Genomic DNA, 19,466 nt, shown 5'->3' with positions numbered 1-19,466 from the left:
GATAACACTAGTTCCATTGTGACTCCAATCTCCACACAGCCACCACAAGGAGTTGTATCTCCATCACATGTCATTGACGTACCCAGATCAGCTGCAGGGAATTAGATAGATCATTTCATTTATCAGAAGTACAGCATTTTCACTAAAGAAATGTCTGCTCTGTTTTAACCCTTCAATTGGTTCTCAATTCATAAGCATTTAAGGCATATAGGTGTTTCATTCTACAACATATGTACTAGAAAATCATCCATAGTTCCTGCGGTCCTACTGCCTGGACTGGCCGGTGGAGTGATCGGTGTTCTTGCCATGGGCAGAATACGCCCAGAACTCTCTCCGCCACTTCTCCACTAACCTATCGCCCTTTCAATGTGTTTTAGGTTATCAGCCGGTTCTGGCACCATGGCATCCGAGCCAGACCGAAGCTCCTGCGGTGGCTGACTGGTTTCGGCGCACGGAGGAGACGTGGAACACTGCTCAGGTCCACCTCCAGCGCGCCGTGCGTTGCCAGAAGGCCAACGCTGACCGCCACCGCAGTGAGGCCCCGGTTTTGGTACCAGGTGATCGGGTCTGGCTCTCGACCCAGAATCTGTCCCTACGCCTGCCCTCCCGGAAGCTGAGCCTGCGGTTTGTGGAGCCGTTCAAAGTCCTGAGGAGGATAAACAATGTTACATATAGGTTATTACTCCCTCCAGATTACCGTATTAACCCCTCGTTCCATGTGTCTCTCCGCAGGCCGGTGGTGGCTGGTCCGCTCCAGGAGTCTGAGGTGCGCGAGGTTCCTCCGCCCCCTCCGCCCCCCATCGAGGGGGCCCCGGCATCCGTTCCATCCTGGATTCAAGGCGCCGGGTGGAGGGCATTCAGTACCTCGTGGAGTGGGAGGGGTACGGTCCAGAGGAGCGGTGCTGGGTTCCGGTGAGGGATATCCTTGATCCCTCCCTATTGCATGATTTCCACCGTCGCCATCCGGCTCGCCCTGCTCCGCATCCTCCTGGCCGTCCCCGAGGCCAGTGTCGGCGCGCTGCTGGAGCTGTGCGTCAAGGTGGGGGTACTGTCACGACTTCCTCCGAAGCTGCCACCTCTCCTTGTTCGGGCAGGCTTCGGCATTCATCATCACCGGCTTACTAACCACTGTTAAATGTGCAACCAGAGGAGAAAAAAACTCTAAACCACCTTTACTCCACACACAGAGACCCGTACAAATGTCTCCCTCGTCCTCCATTTGGCAAATCTGACCATAATTCTATCCTCCTGATTCCTGCTTACAAGCAAAAACTAAAGCAGGAAGCACCAGTGACTTGGTCAATAAAGAAGTGGTCAGATGACGCAGATGCTAAACTAGAGGACTGTTTTGCTAGCACAGACTGGAATATATTCTGGGATTCTTCCGATGGCATTGAGGAGTACACCACATCAGTCACTGGCTTCATCAATAAGTGCATCGATGACGTCGTCCCCACAGTGACCGTACATACATATCTCAACCAGAAGCCATGGATTACAGGCAACATCCGCACTGAGCTAAACGGTAGAGCTGCCGCTTTCAAGGAGCGGGACTCTAACCCGGACGCTTATAAGAAATCCCACTATGCCCTCCGATGAACCATCAAACAGGCAAAGCGTCAATACAATGACTAAGATTGAATCGTACTACACTGGCTCCGACGCTTGTCCATAATTTACTACATTCACACACACTGTATATATATTTTCTGTTGTATTTTTGACTTTATGTTTTGTTTACCCCATATGTAACTCTGTGTTGTTGTTTTTATCGCACTGCTTTGCTTTATCTTGGCCAGGTCGCAGTTGTAAATGAGAACTTGTTCTCAACTGGCTTACCTGGTTAAATAAAGGTGAAATAAAAAAATAAAAAATGTGGCAGGGTTTGCAAACTATTACAGACTACAAAGGGAAGCACAGCCGTTAGCTGCCCAGTGACACGAGCCTACCAGATGAGCTAAATTACTTCTATGCTTGCTTCGAGGCAAGCAACACTAAAGCATGCATGAGAGCATCAGCTGTTCCGGACGACTGTGTGATCACGCTCTCCGTAGCCGATGTGAGTAAGACCTTTAAATAGGTCAACATTTACAAGGCCGCAGGGCCAGACGGATTACCAGGACGTGTACTCCGAGCATTTGCTGACCAACTTGCAAGTGTCTTCACTGACATTTTCAACCTATCCCTGACTGAGTCTGTAATACCAATATATTTCAAGCTGACCACCATAGTCCCTGTGCCCAAGAACACTAAGGTAACCTGCCTAAATGACTACAGACCCGTAGCACTCACATCTGTAGCCATGAAGCGCTTTGAAAGGCTGGTCATGGCTCACATCAAATCAAATCAAATCACATTTTCTTTGTCACATACACGTGTTTAGCAGATGTTATTGCGGGTGTAGCGAAATGCTTGTGCTTCTAGCTCCGACAGTGTAGCAGCAGCCTCTAATGTGCTAGTGATGGCTATTTAACAGTCTGATGGCCTTGAGAAAGAAGCTGTGTTTCATTCTCTCGGTCCCAGCTTTGATGCACCTGTACTGACCTCGCCTTCTGGATGATAGCGGGGTGAACAGGCAGTGGCTCAGGTGGTTGATGTCCTTGATGATCTTTTTGGCCTTCCTGTGACATTGGGGGCTGTAGGTGTCTTGGAGGGTGGGTAGTTTTCCCCCGGTAATGCGTTCGGCAGACCGCACCACCCTCTGGAAAGCCCTGCGGTTGCGGGCGGTGCAGTTGCCATACCAGGTGGTGATACAGCCCGACAGTATGCTCTCAATTGTGCATCAGTAAAAGGGTTTTGGGTGCCAAGTCAAATTTCTTCAGCCTCCTGAGGTTGAAGAGGCTCTGTTGTGCCTTCTTCACCACACTGTCTGCGTGGGTGGACCATTTCAGTTTGTCAGTGATATGTACGGCAAGGAACTTGAAGCTTTCCACCTTCTACACTGCAGTCCCGTCGATGTGGATAGGGGGGTGCACCCTCTGCTGTGTCCTGAAGTCCACGATCATCTCCTTTGTTTTGTTGACGTTGAGTGAGAGGTTATTTTCCTGACACCACACTCCCAGAAACCATAGACCCACCTTAATTTGCATACCGCCCCAACAGATCCACAGATTATGCAATCTCTATTGCACACCACACTGCCCTTTCCCACCTGGACAAAAGGAACACCTACGTGAGAATGCTATTCATTGACTACAGCTCAGCTTTCAACCCCATAGTGCCCTCAAAGCTCATCACTAAGCTAAGGACCCTGGGACTAAACACCTCCCTCTGCAACTGGATCCTGGACTTCCTGACGGGCCGCCCCCAGGTGGTAAGGGTCGGTAACAACACATCTGCCACGCTGATCCTCAACACGGGGGCCCCTCAGGGGTGCGTGCTCAGTCCCCTGCTGTACTCCCTGTTCACCCATGACTGCATGGCCAGGCACGACTCCAACACCATCATTAAGTTTGCTGACGACACAACAGTGGTAGGCCTGATCACCGACAACGATGAGACAGCCTATAGGGAGAAGGTCAGAGACCTGGCCGTGTGGTGCCAGGATAACAACCTCTCCCTCAACATGATCAAGACAAAGGAGATGATTGTGGACTACAGGAAAAGGAGGTCCGAGCACGCCCCCATTCTCATCGACGGGGCTGTAGTGGAGCAGGTTGAGAGCTTCAAGTTCCTTGGTGTCCACATCACCAACAAACTATCATGGTCCAAACACACCAAGACAGTCGTGAAGAGGGCACGACAAAGCCTATTCTCCCTCAGGAGACTGAAAAGATTTGACATGGGTCCTCAGATCCTCAAAAAGTTATACAGTTCTACAGCTGCCCCATCGAGACCATCCTGACTGGTTGCATCACTGCCTGGTATGGCAACTGCTCGGCCTCCGACCACAAGGCACTGCAGTAGCTCAGTTGGTAGAGCATGGCGCTTGCAACGCCAGGGTTGTGGGTTCGTTTCCCACGGGGGGCCAGTATGAGAAATGTATGCACTCACTAACTGTAAGTCACTCTGGATAAGAGCGTCTGCTAAATGACTAAAATTTAAAATGTACAGAGGGTAGTGCGTACAGCCCAGCCACCCTAGTCTTAGACTGTTCTTTCTGCACCGCACAGCAAGTGGTACCGGAGTGCCAAGTCTAGGTCCAAAAGGCTTCTTAACAGCTTCTACCCCCAAGCCATAAGACTCCTGAACAGCTATTCAAATGGCTACCCGGACTGTTTGCATTGTCTGTCCCCCCCCACCCAGCCCCTCTTTTACGCTGCTGCCACTCTGTTTATTATCTATGCATAGTCACTTTAACTCTACCTACATGTACATATTACCTCAATTACCTCGACTAACCTGTGCCCCCGCACATTGAATCTGTACCGGTACCCCCTGTATATAGCCTCGCTGCTGTTATTTTACTGCTGCTCTTTAATTATTTGTTTTTATTTTTTACTTATCAATTTTTTACTTAACACTTATTTTTCTTAACTGCATTGTTGGTTAAGGGCTTGTAAGCATTTCACTGTAAGGTCTACACCTGTTGTATTCGGTGCATGTGACAAATACAATTTGATTTGATTTGACTCAGAAAAGGTTGGTGATCACTGGTCTAGACCAATTTCGGATAGACTCCGTAGTAGGAGTGCATGAGCAACCGTAATGAATGCTTTCGACAGATCAATATAAAGGGCAGCGCAGTACTGTTTCCTGTCTAGTGCATTATCTATATCATTTATGACTAGAGAAGCAGCCGAGATGGTTCTGTGTCCTAGCCTAAAGTCTGACTGGTGAGCATTCAGAATACATTTTCTATCTAAAAAGGACCCAGCTGAGAGTTCTAATATTTTTGCTAGACATTAAAGTTTTGAAATTGGGCAATAATGATTAAGATGGCAGGGATCACCACCTTTGTGGAGCTGGAGAACAAGGGCCACCTTCCACACTTTAGGAATAATACTCAAGAGAATGGATAGATAAAAAAACATGTGTCAAGGGCTCCACAATCAGAGGTGTAGCAAGCCATAGAAGACACGGGTCAAGCATTTCTACTCCAGTGGATTTTTTTACATCAATAACTAAGAGAGCGTCCAGAACTTCCCTGGTAGTGACTTGCCGAAGATAGAACAATGGATCATCATTTACATTAGCAGGCAAGTCTGTGATTGAACAGCGGTGCATCAGAGATGAGCTTGTGTCATTAAGTATTTTCAGAATTGTCCTTATTGTTGCTATTTCCCCTTTCAAATAAATGGCCTGCTGCAACAAAATGTTGGTTAAACATGTCAATTATTTCAGTTTTGTCTGTTATAGTATTGGAGTTAAACAGAACCTCATTGGGCAGAGAGGTGTGGGTGCTTCCTTTTAGCGATTTAATAGCCTTCCAAAATGTAGCTGGACCACCACAAGAGTCAGAAATAGAATTAATGAAATAGTTCCATTTAGCCCTATTTATGGAAGCAGTATATTTGTTTCTAAGTTGTCTGGAGGTGAGCAAGTCAGCATAGCTACCAGTGTGTCTGGCTTCAGACCAAGCTTTGTTCCTTAGCTCTATCTTTAATTCTTAATCTCTTCATAGGAGCATGTTTATCAGATACAGAAATAAACATACAAGAGAATTGTTCAAGGGCAAGTTCCGCTTCCATAGTGTCATTAAAAAGCTCTGTGGATGATAATTCCATTGCACGTCATATGATTATAATGTTTACAGATGTGATAGGCCAAAGAAAGGTGATGGTGTAGCTATTTATGTGAAAAACAACTTTAAGGTGATCCAATTTCTCAATGTCTCACTTCCGAAGCAATTTGAGCTACTAGTTATAAATGTTGTTATTTCCCAGAATGTTAATTTCTACGTCGCAGGGATCTATCGCCCTCCCTCCGCCACAGCGGGAGCAATCAATAATGAGCTACTAGCCCCATTCTACTAAGCTAACATATGGAGTTGTTTTAGAATGGTCATACCATGGATTATTTAGCTATTTGACATTGAATTTTAGGACCGCTGTAGTTATCATGAAAAAATAATAATGATCAAATATTGAGTTTGGCCTTTACTACTATAGCTCTGTTAAGTTAGATGGGGAGTGGTGGTGAACAGCAATCTTCAAGTCTTTCCACATATTTTCAATTGTCTTGTCTGGGCTTTGGCTGGGTCACTCAAGGACTTTTACATTCTTGTTCTGAAGCCATTCCAGCATTGCTTTGGCTGTATGCTTGGGTCATTGTCCTGTTGGAATGTAAATCTTCACCCCATTCTAAGGTTGTTTGCACTATGAAACAGATTCTCATCACAGATTTGCCTGTATTTGGCTCAATTCATTGTTCCCTTTATTCTTATCAGTCTCCCAGTCGCTGCTGATGAAAAGCATCCCCATAGCATGATGCTGCCACCACCATGCTTCACAGTAGGGATGATGTTAGATGGGTGATGACCTGTGCCTGGTTTTCTCCAGACTTAGCACTTCGCATTTAGGCCAAAGAGTTCAATTTTTGTCTCATCAGACCACATAATCTTTTGCCATTTTGCTCTAAGACTCTTTCCACCTACCTTTTTTTGCAAACTCCAAGCGTGCTGTCATGTGCCTTTTTCTCAGGAGTGGCTTCCGTCTGGCCACTTTCCCATAAAGCCCAGATTGGTGAAGTGCTGTAGAGACTGTTGTCAACAGGTGGACTCCAATCAAGTTGTAGTGACATCTCAAGGATGATCAAAGGAAATTGGATGCACCTGAGCTCAATTTGGAGTGTCATATCAAAAGTGAATACTTATCTACATGAGATATTTCTGTATTTCATTTTCAATACATTTGCCAACATTTCTAAAAACATGTTTTCACTTTGTCATTATGGGGTATTATGTGTGTAGATGGGTGGGAGAAAAACATACATTTATATCAAAATAAATTATAATATAGTTTTTAACAGGACAAATCTGAGGGGGCACGTGCCCCTGTGCCTCCTATAGGCTTGACGCCTCTGATAATACAATTGATTAGCATTTTTAACAATGGAATGTGGAACAGTGGAACGTGTGGCTCAGTTGGTAGAGCATGGCGGTTACAACACCAGCGTTGTGGCTTTGATTCCCACGGGGGACAAGTACGAAAAATTGATCCCCTCACTACTGTAATTTGCTCTGGATAAGAGCGTCTTCTAAATGACCAAAATTAAAATAAAAAATGATGGTTGTGACATTGGCTAATATGCCAATTTCTCAGTATGAAATCAGTCCCAAACTTCAAAAACTAGCAGAGATCGCTCTATGGAACTGTGCTCGTGGAGTAGGCCCAGTTTTAGATGGCTATACCCTTACATTAGGTCAGATATTACAATAAATAGATATCTCAACTGGGATTCGAACTTTCAGCAAACAGCAAAAATCTCCAGGAGCCAGGATCGCAACACCGTGAGCTAATCATCCAGTTATAAAATGGTGTGTGTTTTAGTAACTTTGATTAGCAGATGGTGCCGTTTGACTTCTGTTAAGGGCATAGAAATGTATTTTATCACTACCAACTATGTCAAATTGGCTGATCTGGAATTTGAACCGGATATAATCACGGTCCCCGAGTGAGGTTAGCATAGGGCTAAATGTGCCAGGTTATGTAATGGGAACAGCTAACGTGTACAGTGCATTCTGAAAGTATTCAGACCCCTTGACTTTTTCCACAGTTTGTTACGTTACAGCTTAATTCTAAAATGGATTTAAAAAATAATAATCCTCATCTCTCTGACACTCGAAATTGAGCTCCGGTGCATCCTGTTTCCATTGATCATCCTTGAGGTCCCCAAGAACACAGCGGCCTCCATCGTTCTTAAATGGAAGAAGTTTGGAACCACCAAGACTCTTCCTAGAGCTGCCTGCCCGGTCAAACTGAGCAATCGGGGGAGAACGGCCTGGGTCAGGGTGGTGACCAAGAACCCGATGGTCTCTCTGACAGAGCTCCAGAGTTCCTCTGTGGAGATGGGAGAACCTTCCAGAAGAACAACCATCTCTGCAGCACTCCACCAATCAGGCCTTTATGGCAGAATGGCCAGACGGAAGCAACTCCTCACTAAAAGACACATGACAGCCCGCTTGGTTTGCCAAGTGGCACCTAAAGGACTCAGACCATGAGAATCAAGATTCTCTGTTCTGATGAAACCAAGATTGAACTCTTTGGCCCTATGGTGAAGCATGGTGGTGGCAGCATCATGCTGTGGGGACGTTTTTCAGCGGCAGGGACTGGGAGACTAGTCAGGATCGAGGGAAAGATGAACGGAGCAAAGTACAGAGAGATCCTTGATGAAAACCTGCTTCAGAGCGCTCAGGACATCAGACTGGGGCGAAGGTTCATCTTCCAACAGGACAACGACCCTAAGCACACAGCCAAGACAACGCAGGAGTGGCTTCGGGACACGTCTCTGAATGTCCTTGAGTGGCCCAGCCAGAGCCCGGCCTTGAACCTGATCGAACATCTCTGGAGAGACCTGAAAATAGATGTGCACCGACGCTCCCCATCCAACCTGACAGAGCTTAAGAGGATCTGCAGAGAAGAATGGGAGAAACTCCCCAAATACAGGTGTGCCACGCTTGTAGCGTCATACCCAAGAAGAATCAAGGCTGTAATCGCTGCCAAAGGTGCTTCAACAAAGTACTGAGTAAAGGGTCTGAATACTGATGTAAATGTGATATTTCTAAAAACCTGTTTTTGCTTCGTCATCAAGAGGTATTGTGTGTAGATTGCTGAGAAATATTTGTTGTAATCCATTTTAGAATAAGGCTGTAACGTAACAAAATGTGGAAAAGGTCAAGGGGACTGAATACTTTCCGAATGTGCTGTAGCCTTTGATTACGTGCAACTACGTCAACAATTTGAATTGGCTGATGCTTAAACTTGAGCTAAAACTTAAACTTTTTCTAATGTTCGCAGGTAAGGCCTCACCATGTTTTCGAAGTTTATTCAAAGAATGTTAAAAGGTTGTTGTAAAGTTTTAGAATAAAATAAGCAAAAGGTGCTGTCTTCTAACGTTAGTACAGTATATAAACACTTTTAGAATTATAATTAACAATTGTCTGATAAGAAGTGCTAATGTTTTTAATACACCACCTTACTCAACACATTACAATAAAAAACAAATAATTAAATGACACCAGCTCAGAGTTCTGCCACAAACCTACCACGGACCAATGACTGAGCCCCAGGTCATGTATGCGCACACGGGAACACACACATTCACACACACACACACACACTTGCTTACTCTGACAGTGATCTGATTCACCCTGAGGACCCTTGGGCAAAGCAGGCAGATATCCCCTCACGTCATCAGTGTATTAAACAGCAACACATTAACATCTCTTCCCCTAGCCTGAGGTACTCTCAGACAAGATGCCTCATCTCTTTTGAAGGACTTTGTCCCAATGCAGTCGATTTGAGATTAGTCTAGATTTCCTCAGTTGGGCTGTGTGTCAGGGGCTTTACTGTTTATTTGATCTGATGAACTGGGACCTTCAATGCTGCAGACATTTTTTGGTACCCTTCCCCAGATCTGTGCCTCGACACAATCCTGTCTCGGAGCTCTACGGATAATTCCTTCGACCTCATGGCTTGGTTTTTGCTCTGACATGCACTGTCAACTGTGGGACCTTACATAGACAGGTGTGTACCTTTCCAAATTATGTCCAATCAATTGAATTTACCACAGGTGGTCTCCAATCAAGTTGTAGAAGCATCTCAAGGATGATCAATGAAAACAGGATGCACTTGAGCTCAATTTCGAGTCTCATAGCAAAGAGTCTGAATACTTATGTAAATAAGGTATTTCAGTTTTGTATTTTTAATACATTTGCAAAAATTTATAAAAACCTGTTTTCACTTCGTCATTATGGTGTATTGTGTGTAGATTGCTGAGGATTATTATTTTTTAAATCAATTTTAGAATATGGCTGTAACGAAACAAAATGTGGAAAAAGTCAAGGGGTCTGAATACTTTCCGAATGCACTGTATATCCTCTTCATCTTTGAATCACCTCTGATTTGAGCCTCTGAGCTAATTATTTTGTGAATGATAAATGGCAATTATCTATTCAACATGAATGTCTGCATATTCTACACCAATTTCCCCAAGTAGAGGCTGAAGCTGATACTGTGCATATCTGAAACGAGACATTAAGTGTTGTTGGGGTTCATGAGGTGTTGCACCGTCATTGCATATCCATGGAGAGGACAACATTGGTCTTATCAGGAGGAATACATGTAGGCTACTGCATGTGGTCTCACTTGAGTGACACGACACAGTAATTGCCACCTTCATCCCTACATTGGTTTGTAAAGGGTTATTTTCAGCTCATTGGTTTGTTATGTATTTGCATGACGTCTTAGATTTCAAAGATTGAGTAGTTATAATGTTAAGCATAGTTTTGCTTCTGAGCAGACAGGTGGGCATGTATCTATCCAAATATCCTCCATTTGAAATGAAACATTTCTGTTTGCCTGAAAGGTAATGAGAATGTTAATGTGATCCAATCATCCCAGACAATTATCAATTTATGTCTATAGATTTCCATTTGAAGTTATGTCAGGCACATCACATGGTATTTGTATAACCAACATATTATTTAATTATACCTTTACCATGCAACTTTCAAATGCATGTCTTTCATATTTTAGTCAATCCCTAAGTGTTTTTCACATTCCACACTCATACAATAATGAATCCTATGATTTCTATCTGTTGTTGCTATGTGCTATTTTTATTGGAATAATTAGGAAGGGTACAGTAGGCTGAAGACCTGCAATGGTGTTCTTAAGCCTTACTGTATAATTAGTTGTTATGTAATGGTGAAGTGTTTAGAATCAGATTGAAATTCAGTAATTACCCTTAGATAATGTAAATGTTGTTCAAGCCTTTAAATCTTTCATGGGGTTTTTCTGACAATGTGCAATCAATCAATCAAATGTATTTATAAAGCCCTTTTTACATCAGCTGATGTCACAAAGTGCTTTTACAGAAACCCAGCCTAAAACCCCAAACAGCAAGCAATGCAGATGTAGAAGCACGGTGGCTACGAAAAACTTCCTAGAAAGGCAGGAACCTAGGAAGAAACCTAGAGAGGAACCAGGCTCTGAGGGGTGACCAGTCTTCTTCTGGCTGTGCCAGGTGGAGATTATAACAGTACATAGCCATTAAGGCCAGATTGTTCTTCAAGATGTTCAAACTTTCATAGATGACCAGCAGGATCAAATAATAATCACTGTGGTTGTAGAGGTTGCAACAGGTCAGTACATCAGGAGTAAATGTCACTTGGCTTTTAATAGCCGAGCATTCAGAGGTTAAGACAGCAGGTGCGGTAGAGAGAGCGAGAGAGAGAGAGAGGGGAAAGAGAGAGAGGGAGAGTCGAAAACAGGAGGGTCCGGGACAAGGTAGCACGTCTGCTGAACAGGTCAGGGTTCCATAGCCACAGGCAGAACAGTTGAAACTGGATCAGCAGCACGATCAGGTGGACTGGGGACAGCCAGGAGTCATCAGGCCAGGTAGTCCTGAGGCATGGTCGTAGGGCTCAGGTCCTCCAGGAGGGGAGGGAGAGAGAGAGAGAGAGAGAGAGAGAGAATTAGAGGGAACTTAAATTCACACAGGACACCAGATAAGACAGGAGAATTACAACAGATATAAGAGACTGACCCTAGCCCCGGCACATAGACTGCAGCAGTGTTCATACAGCAGGACGATGATTACCTCCAAATATGATTTATTAATCAAGTCACACACATTTCCTGTTTCCTCATTTGCATGTTTGCTTGTAAACAATTAATCAATTTACAAGATAATCAACAGCTTTCCATACATTTCATCAGCCATTGATGTCAAATGGATTTAGGGCTCTATTCAATCAGATCCACTTTAGACAACATCCGCATAGCGGTTGTTTTGGCAGTGTTGGAGATCCACAAGCGGCTCCAGGCACCTAAAGCAGACATTGCAATTGGCTGCATGGAGTTACATTAACAGAAATCCCATGCGGCCTTGTTTACAAGTTCGAACACTGGAATTATTTTGTTTAATGATTTTCAATTTGAGCGTCATTATTTCTATATAGCCTTTCTAGTTCTGAATTTCTAATGCGAGTGGGACAGGTGTGGCTTTGTGACAATGATCAAGAGCAGCTGCTCACCGATTTGACAGCTCCAATGCAGTTACACCTCTGACACCGCCAAAACATCAGCTATGCGGGTGTCGGCTATCGCCGGTTAACGCTTGATCTGATTGAATCTAGACTTAATTTACTGCCAATGATAATACTACAAAACGTTCATTATAGATGCAAATTAACTTCTATCATAACATTTTGACAATCATTTTCTATTCCATACAAGGGGTACGTAAAATAATTAATACACACTGAGGTATATCAATTCAGTGACACCCAGCGTCATAACACATTATGACACGGTCATAACCAGTCATAAAATGTCATAACAGCTGACATAACTTGTCATAACCTGTCATAATATGGTCATAACACTGTCATGACCCATATTTATGCCTGTTGTGACATATTTTGAATTATTTTATGGCTGGTTATGACACCTACATAATGTCAAAAACCACATTTATTCGAATGTGTTTTTTCCCTGCCAAGAAGTTTCAATTCGTTTGAAAGTTTGTTTCTTAAGTCCTTTGTTGTTTTTGTAATTAATTCTTTACAGTCATGTTTTTTCCCAACATATTTTAAATAACTTGTAGAAAACATACAACTGACACTTTCATTAAGCATTATGACCATCCTGTGTCACTTTACTTGGACTAAGAAAATGCACTTTATGACACTGTCCAGAAGCATTATGATCATTATAATCATATAAGCCAGATAGGCCTATCATGTACATGCCCTTATATCAGTCATCAGTCAAAAAGAGGGTGTCTTGTCCTGCTCCAGTCATCAGAAACAGAGCATTGGGGTAGGTGCATGTCTGACATCAATGTGTGTGCAATTACAATGATAATTTAATATGGTCAACTTCAGAAAATGTTATATAACATACAGTAAACATACTGTTGACAAGTGGACTATGGTGTAATGGAATGTTTTGCCTTGTGTGGTAGGTTTTGTGGGTTTTGACACTCTTATGTAGGTGTCATAACCAGCTATAAAATAACACAATATATGTCACAACAGGTCTAAATATATGTGTCATGACAGTGTTATGACCATATTATGACAGGTTATGACAAGTTATGTCAGATGGTTATGACCGTGTCATAACGTGCTATGATGCTGGGTATCAAGTAAAGTGTTGCCAACGATTCAAATAAACAATAAGAGGAAAAGTGGTACTGGCGAACAAAGTATGATTGGTTTTACAAGTGGTGAATATGCGCAGTTCTTTCATTTTCCGTTTTAGTGATATCCAATTGGTAGTTACAGTCTTGTTCCATTGCTGCAACTCCCCTACGGACGCGGGAGAGGTGAAGGTTGAGAGCCAGGCATCCTCCGAAACACGGCCCTTCCAAGCCGTACTGCTTCTTGACACACTGCTCGCTTAACCCGGAAGCCAGCCGCACCAACGTGTCGGAGGAAACACTGTCCAACTGGCGACCAAAGAGCTTGCAGGCGCCCGGGCCAGCCACAAGGAGTCGCTAGAGCGCGATGGGACAAGGAAATCCCAGCCAGCCAAACCCTCCCCTAACCCAGATGACGCTGGGCCAATTGTGCGCCGCATCATTGGTCTCCCGGTCACGGCCGGCTGTGACACAGCCTGGGATCGAACCTGGTGCTGTAGTGACGCCTCAAATACTGCGATGCAGTGCCTTAGACTGCCTCGCCATTCAGGAGGCTCATTTTCCATTTTAATTGGTTTCCAACAACCTACTTACTTTACTACACACATAACATAAGTAATTTCAACTACTGAACATGAAGCCTCCATTTATGATTCAGTGGACTGTGCATTTTCTATAGCCATTCAATCCGTAGCGCTGAAGATTTGCGCTACAGCGCGATAGAAACTTAAAGGCAACGTTCCCACGTGAGCAGAGACTGCATTCACGGTAAACACTGCACATGTCGGCTCAATAAGAAATTACATAAAAAATTTAATCGGGCTATAACGCTGAACTCCGGCGATACGGATTGAATCGAGCACTTAAAGTCGTTATTAACATTGTTTGGGCCGACTTATAAACTTCTAACCTAAAATGCCACCGACTTATTAAATTTCACTGCTGCAGTACTTGTTTTGGTTTATAACAAGTGAGATATCAGAACTGAAATCAGTGTTCTGTATACGCAGATAAAATGAAGCCTCAGTCACCACCACAGACTGCTGACTGTTCTCTCTCTCTCTCTGCCAACTGCCCTGAGAGAGCCTGCCATCAATTCCCTTCCCTATCACAGCCACTGTGGCAGCTCCAATCACCCCTGTCTTCACCAGTCGAACTGGAACATTGTCTCTGCCCTCACATAATGTCAAAAGATATCCAGGAAAGAAACAACTCTCAACAATGGGAAATACTTGAGGAAGACGGGGGCAGTCTCTACAATCTGTAACAGTTAAAGAGGACGTTTTTCATTTAAGTCAAGATTGTTGTGGCACCAAGTTCCCTTACCTTATCTTGCTCCACTCTTGGTGTAATGTTCTCACCGGCAACAATGCTACGTTTTTTTTAAATGCCAATTTCCAAGAATTGTGCATTCTCTAAAGCTCCCATACATGTTCTGTTTCACTAAGAAGTAATTTGAACCACTTGTGATTCTTCATTGATTTAATATACTGTGTAAAGATTGTTATGAAACATTATGTGTGCTATACCAGACATTGAGTTACCTTAGTTAAAAAGTAGTCTTACATTTCAAATCTGTTTCATAATGGGGCCTGTCAGCCAAATAAAACTGTTTTCTCATTAAGTAAAATGTAATAAAAAAATAATTGCATTTTGATTGATCCAGAAGGATATTGAATCTTCATAATAATTGTGTTTGTCTTTATTTCAAAGAATGAAATGTATCTTAAGTTTAACGTTTTTATAGAGAGTTGACACATTTATTTAATTATCCAAATGCAATTAAATCATTGAGTGGGCGTATTAGGCATATTTACACATTCATAATGTATGTATGATCTCATGTTAAAAACTGTTGAAGGAATATGGCTACAGGTTCATCTTCCTCCCCTAAAGCCTATTCTGGTGGGAAGCTGCTATAGACCACCATGTGCTAACAGTCAGTATCTGGATAACATGTGTGAAATGATTGATAATGTATGTGATATCAACAGAGAGGTATATTTTCTGGGTGATTTAAATATTGACTGGCTTTCATCAAGCTGCCCACTCAAGAAAAAGCTTCAAAATGTAACTAGTGCCTACCACCTGGTTCAGGTTATCAGTCAACCTACCAGGGTAGTTACAAGAATGAAATCATCAACATGTATTGATCACATCTTTACTAATGCTGCAGAAATGTGCTTTAACGCAGTATCCAAATCCACCGGATGTAGTGATCACAATATAGTAGCCATATCTAGGAAAACCTAGGTCCAAAGGCTGGACCTAATATAGTGTATAAGAGGTCATACAATACGTTTTGTAGTGATTCCTATGTTGTTGATGTAAATAATATTTGTTGGTCTGTGGTGTGTAACGAGGAGCAACCAGACACTGCACTTGACACATTTATGAAATAGCTTATTCCAGTTACTAATAAGCATGCACCCATTAAGAAAATGACTGTAAAAACTGTTCAATCCCTGTGGATTGATGTGGCATTGAAAAATGTTATGGTTGAGAGGGATGAGGCAAAAGGAATGGCAAATAAGTCTGGCTGCACAACCGATTGGCAAACGTACTGCAAATTGAGAAATCATGTGACTGAACTGAATAAAAATAAGAAACGATACTATGAAACAAAGATAAATTATATAAAGAATTATACTAAAAAGCTTTGGAGCAATTTAAATGAAATTTTGGGCAAAAAGGCAAACAGCTCCATCATTCATTGAATCAGAAGGCTCATTCATCACAAAACCCACTGATATTACCAGTTACGTTAATGATTTTTTCATTGGCAAGATTAGCAATCTTTGGCATGACATGCCAGCAACAAATGCTGACACTACACATCCAAGTATAACTGATCAAATTATGAAAGACAAGCATTGTAAGTTTGAATTCTGTAAAGTGAGTGTGGAAGAAGTGAAAAAAGTATTGTTGTCTATCAACAATGACAAGCCACCGGGGTCTGACAACTTGGATAGAAAATTACTGAGGATAATAGCGGATGATATTGCCACTCCTATTTGCCATATCTTCAATCTAATCCTACTAGAAAGTGTGTGCCGTCTGGCCTGGAGAGGGAGCAAAAGTAATTCTGCTATCCAAGAATAGTAAAGCCCCCTTTACTTGCTCAAATAGCCAAACAATCAGCCTGTTACCAACCCTTAGTAAACTTCTGGAAAAAATTGTGTTTACTGTAAACAAATTGACAACCGACTTTCAGCACGCTTATAGGGAAGGACATTCAATAAGCATGGCACTTACACAAATGACTGATGTTTGGCTGAGAGAAATTGATGATACAAATATTGTGGGAGCTGTTTTGTTAGACTTCAGTGCGGTTTTTGACATTATCGATCATTGTCTGCTGATGGAAAAATTTATGTATTATGGCGTACACCCCCTGCTATATTGTGGATAAAGAGTTACCTATCTAACAGAACACAGAAGGTGTTTTTTAATGGAAGCCTCTCCTGGTAGAATCAGGAATTCCCCAGGGCAGCTGTCTAGGCCCCTTACTTTTTTCAATCTTTACTAATGACATGCCACTGACCTTGAGTAAAGCCAGTGTGTCTATGTACACGGATGACTCAACACTATACATGTCAGCTACTACAGCGAGTGAAATCACTGCAACACTTAACAAAGAGCTGCAGTTAGTTTCAGAATGGGTGGCAAGGAATAAGTTAGTCCTAAATATTTCTAAAACTAAAAGCATTGTATTTGGGACAAATAATTCACTAAACCGTAAACCTCAACTAAATCTTGCAATAAATAATGTGGAAATTGAGCAAGTTGAGGTGACTAAACTGCTTTGAGTAACCCTGGATTGTAAACTGTCATGGTCAAAACATATTGATGCAACAGCAGCTAAGATGGGGAGAAGTCTGTCCATAAAAAGCGCTGTTCTGCATTCTTAACAGCACTATCAACAAGGCAGCTCCTACAGGCCCTAGTTTTGTCGCACCTGGATTACTGTTAAATCGTGTGGTCAGGTGCCACAAAGAGAGACCTCTGAAAATTACAATTGGCTCAGAACAGGGCAGCATGGTTGGCCCTTAAATGTACACAGAGAGCTAACATTAATAATATGCACGTAAATCTCTCCTGGCTCAAAGTGGAAGAGAGATTGACTTCATCACTACTTGTTTTTGTAAGAAGTGTTGACATGCTGAATGCACCAAGGTGTCTGTTTAAACTACTAGCACACAGCTCGGACACCCATGCATACCCCACAAGACAAGCCACCAAAGGTCTCTTCACAATCCCCAAGTCAAGAACAGACTATGGGAGGTGCACAGTATTACATAGAGCCATGTCTACATGGAACTCTATTCCACATCAGGTAACTGATGCAAGCAGTAGAATCAGATTTAAAAAACAGATACAAATGCACTTTTTGGAACAGCATGGACTGTGAAGAGACACACACACAGGCATAGACACACATACACATAATAAGACACGCACTCTACACACACATACACATGGATGTTGTATTGTAAATATGTGATAGTGCAGTAGTGGCCTGAGGGAACACACTAAATGTATTGGATAAAGTTTATGAAATGTCATGTAATATTTTAAATTGTATTTAACTGCATTAATGTTGCTGGACCCCAGGAAGAGTAGCTGCTGCCTTGGCAGCAGCTAATGGGGATCCTTAATAAATACAAATACAAATGTAGCTAATCTAAATTCATTTTAATTTGCGTGTTCCTTAAAGTCTCAATGCTTATCATTGCCTCAGGGTATTAATTTCCCAACACCATTTAATTTAGGAAAGTGTAACATTTTTGCAATTGTATTGTGGATATTACAAGTTTCTTCCAAACTAACAACACCTCATTATACTCTACAGCCAAATAAACTCAAAATGTGTCAGCTATGTGATAAGTAAATATACTTTTTTTAGTCTTTGAAAACCTGGGGCCATCACGGAGTAGTGCCTCTACCTGGCAGAGGACCATCTTTTGCTCAGCCTGGTGAAATGGGCAGGTAATGACATAGAGAGAATGAGAAACCCAATGGTGCCAATTTCTGCAGAAAACCGACCGTGCACACCATTGCTTTTACCTATGGAAACCAAGTAATTCAATGACGTTACTCCAACACACCACTGCCACTTTTTGACAGAGCCAACATAGAACTGCTTAAATTAGCATTTGTGCTGGTGTGTGTGAAAAAGATGCACTAGCTGGGGAAATACAGCCAATAAGTCGGAGAATGGGCAACAACTCCTGTCACCCCCATCTACAGCTCCTTTCATCCACTTTCTTCTACCTGGCCACGTTGCCATGGCAACTGCAGAGTTTAAGCACACACAGTATCGTAGGCTCTGGGGGTCATCCTAAGCTTCCTTGAAGACTTGGCCAGACAAATAGTGTTTGGTTCACCTTAAGTGATTAAAATGAAGCCTTAATAACTAAATAATTTGGAGGGGGTTGCAGCGTTTAACTCCTCAGAGTGACGACAATAGACAAACCACCTGTTTTCTGCAGGCAGATGTTCATGTGTGGATGAGAGGACATTTTTATTTTGTGTGTATGAAATGTGTCATAGTCCAGTAGGCTATCACACAACATTCCCCATGCCCAGGTTTCATGTTAAAGGGGAACTCCACTTAAAAACTATATATATGTTGTTGCAGTCCCAAAATGTCTTGCATGTCAGCAGTCAATTTTCAAGATATTGGACTTAAGAAGCAAAGTGACACTGGCCACATTATCATGATGATGCTAAATGCTGTTGCAGTGTTATTGTAGCTAGCATCTCTATGATTTTGTCTAAAACCATTTTAAAATAGCTTCTTAGTCCATCAGTCTGTTATAATAGATGCCTAACCGGCTGAATAATGGATGTTGTTATTGTCAGCTCTAGTGTTGAATGGTATATCGGTACCACAGTAATATCATGGTACCAAAACGTCATGATACTTATGATACCAACATTTTAGAATACTGTAGTACCGTTTCGTATGATACTACCAAATATTTTCAAAGAACCCGCTGGCGCCTGTTAATAAAGTCTGTTTTGTTTATAAATTCAGTTGAATTTTTTAAGCAATGCTAGTTTCTTGTATGTGCCAGTCCAATAATGTCCACTTCACTTTCATGCACATATCACTTGGGGGAGCTGTAATCAGCCAGCCTGCAGCCGCATCCCTTTCCAGCCATCACTCACCTGCTTCTCTCTGTCGCTCTTACTGCGCATCTATTCCTCAATCC

Source organism: Coregonus lavaretus, assembly GCF_964263955.1.
Source record: "Coregonus lavaretus genome assembly, chromosome: 36".
Lineage (NCBI taxonomy): Eukaryota > Metazoa > Chordata > Actinopteri > Salmoniformes > Salmonidae > Coregonus > Coregonus lavaretus.
The sequence above is the reverse complement of the archived record's forward strand: the minus strand, read 5'-3'. Positions refer to the sequence as shown.